The 3,392-nt window shown below is 37.0% G+C and overlaps 1 protein-coding gene across 1 annotated transcript in view; it reads right to left on the reverse strand.

The window, feature by feature from the left end:
* LOC110490787 (contactin-1) overlaps window positions 1–2,930 on the reverse strand; it is a 32,321-nt gene extending 29,391 nt beyond the window's left edge. The window contains exon 1 of the mRNA XM_036945236.1: window positions 2,810–2,930. The gene's annotated coding sequence lies outside the window, so the exon portion shown is untranslated. The remainder of the gene's footprint in view (window positions 1–2,809) is intronic.
* Window positions 2,931–3,392: the final 462 nt, after the last annotated feature.

Below are 3,392 nucleotides of genomic sequence, written 5' to 3' on the forward strand. Positions count from 1 at the left end.
TGACTGACTGGCTGGCTGGCTGGCTGGCTGACTGGCTGGCTGACTGGCTGGCTGGCTGACTGTCTAGCTGGCTGACTCAACAATATTAGCATGTGCTGCCTAGCAGGAGCTCTAGGAATGACTCAGTGATTCATAAAGATTTAGACAACAGCTTTTGTACTGTATCCTAGCAGTATGTCAGACCATGCCCTGACACTTGACCGCTGCATAATCTCACTTATCAACAACTACTGTTCCACTGCAAATGCAAGTGGTCCAATTTATGAGGCTGTGTTATCTTCCTAACCTAATGTGTCATGAAGTCCATCCTCTATAATCCACACAGAATAGAATGCAATAGAATACATTGGAATGCAATAGAATAGAATAGAATGGAATGCTACAGAAAGTAATGGAATAGAATAGAATAGAATGGAATGCTACAGAAAGTAATGGAATATAATAGAATAGAATGGAATGCTACAGAAAGTAATGGAATAGAATAGAATAGAATGGAATGCTACAGAAAGTAATGGAATAGAATAGAATAGAATGGAATGCTACAGAAAGTAATGGAATAGAATAGAATAGAATGGAATGCTACAGAAAGTAATGGAATAGAATAGAATAGAATGGAATGCTACAGAAAGTAATGGAATAGAATAGAATAGAATGGAATGCTACAGAAAGTAATGGAATAGAATAGAATAGAATGGAATGCTACAGAAAGTGATGGAATAGAATAGAATAGAATGGAATGCTACAGAAAGTAATGGAATAGAATAGAATAGAATGGAATGCTACAGAAAGTAATGGAATAGAATAGAATAGAATGGAATGCTACAGAAAGTAATGGAATAGAATAGAATAGAATGGAATGCTACATAAAGTAATGGAATAGAATAGAATAGAATGGAATGCTACAGAAAGTAATGGAATAGAATAGAATAGAATGGAATGCTACAGAAAGTAATGGAATAGAATATAATAGAATGGAATGCTACAGAAAGTAATGGAATAGAATAGAATAGAATGGAATGCTACAGAAAGTAATGGAATAGAATAGAATAGAATGGAATGCTACAGAAAATAATAGAATAGAATAGAATAGAATGGAATGTAAATCTTCCTCAGAGCACCACTGATATTGTTCTAGTGGATCCAGAGGCATAGTGAATATGATGAAGCATCTTCTACTCTCGTCTACTATCCCTGATCAAGTCCTGAGAGTTGGTTTTCTCTGTCATTCTGTAATCTGATCAACGGGACACTTGTATTAAGGTCAGCCCAGTATTAAGCTGCCTGCCTGGCCCACTGACTGAGTGGGTGTCTGTTTTTCCTGGCTGAACACAGAGAAACACCACAGTGATAACACTGACCTCCATATATGTCTGCTTCATTTCTTTTCACATTTGTATTCTGACTTCTGAATTATCCAGAGAAATATATAGGCCTGGAGTGAATGAAAAGTAATCACCAAAATGTCCTTTCCCCTAATATAAAATATCTTCAATAATGACATGTTTGTTTCTCAAACACCAATAATGTTAAATGAAAGCTATAAACATCCTATAATACCTGTGGTTATAATATTACATGTATTCTATAAACATCCTATAATACCTGTGGTTATAATATTAAATGTATTCTATAAACATCCTATAATAGCTGTGGTTATAATATTAAATGTATTCTATAAACATCCTATAATAGCTGTGGTTATAATATTACATGTCTTCTATAAACACCCTATAATACCTGTGGTTATAATATTACATGTATTCTATAAACATCCTATAATACCTGTGGTTATAATATTACATGTATTCTATAAACACCCTATAATACCTGTGGTTATAATATTACATGTATTCTATAAACATCCTATAATACCTGTGGTTATAATATTACATGTATTCTATAAACATCCTATAATACCTGTGGTTATAATATTAAATGTATTCTATAAACATCCTATAATACCTGTGGTTATAATATTAAATGTATTCTATAAACATCCTATAATACCTGTGGTTATAATATTACATGTCTTCTATAAACACCCTATAATACCTGTGGTTATAATATTACATGTATTCTATAAACATCCTATAATACCTGTGGTTATGATATTGTGCATGGCAGCTTGCTGATTGTTTTCCCATCTGCTTATGTGCAACTGAATTGACAACAACCAATATTGCCAGAGTTTAGCGGTGTGTTCACTGTCATTCCCTCTAATTAGGCTGTGCTACATCAATGAAGAACAGCCTAGAAGGTATGAAGGTATGAAGGTATGCCCCAAGCCAGCCCGCTGTAGGACAGTTACATATATGATTATTACATATTGCAGGAGTTTGGTCAAATAACGGGTTACAGGACAGCCCTGCCCAATGAGCCCGTAACGCATTATCCTTCAATTTCACCTTGCCTCGCCTCAATGCTGAGCTGCAGGGTACCCTCCCAAAATGAGACGCTACTTTCACAAATGACTTAGATGAGTAACTTGCCCACATTCATTTTTCAGAAGCCTATTAAATGTAACAAAGTACAGATGTGTAAATATCCGGAAAAAAAGGCGCTCACCGGTCAAAAAGTGACTGCACATTACCCTCACACGCACCTCCCATCGACTATGATGAGTATGGAACTGCAGTACGAGGCCAGCATTGGCAACTGACTATTCTGCATTGCGGTAGCATACTCCGAAGCATTGCAGAGTTATCCCTGTCCTGGTCCGTCTTAAAATCCCTCATTGCAATCCACTAAAACCGACTAAATCTACAGACCCTATTCTACATGCATTATGCTCATGCCGTTTCGGCCTTACCTGTGAAATAGAATGAAACGGTATTTCAAATTATCCGCATAGCATGAACACCTGGATCAAAAGCGCATTGTCCCACAACCAAGCGCGAGGAGCATCGCGTGCGTCTCAACTTTTCTATTGGAGGAGAGAATATGACTGACGGTGGTCGTAGGAAGGACGAGGAAGCGCATATCTGATCGCTATTGGAAGAGGAGGATGCAGGGAGGATGCCAGCATTGCGCACCGGCAGCGGTATCTGTGCCTGCAAAGCAAAGCCAACAAAGTAATCACATCAGCATTCTACATGATCAGTAGCCTACCATTTCAGATATTTTTCTTATTTGTAAAGATCTTAAAAATGTTCTCTGGCCACATTGTAATAATAACAGTTATGTTGATATATATTGGACATGTATTGTCTCAATGTGCTGCCATGTGCAATGCATTTTAAACTCAGCATTAATAACACATGGTTAACTTTATGAAACAGAGCATGATACCCATTTATAAAACAACAACAGCAGAGGCTTTAAATGAACAAAGAGGAGGTCCAGAAACACATGTGGAAGGTGTGTGGAGGGGTGATGGGATGAGAGAGGGTAGA

This window comes from Oncorhynchus mykiss, chromosome 15 (assembly GCF_013265735.2).
Source record: "Oncorhynchus mykiss isolate Arlee chromosome 15, USDA_OmykA_1.1, whole genome shotgun sequence".
Classification (NCBI taxonomy): Eukaryota; Metazoa; Chordata; class Actinopteri; order Salmoniformes; family Salmonidae; genus Oncorhynchus; species Oncorhynchus mykiss.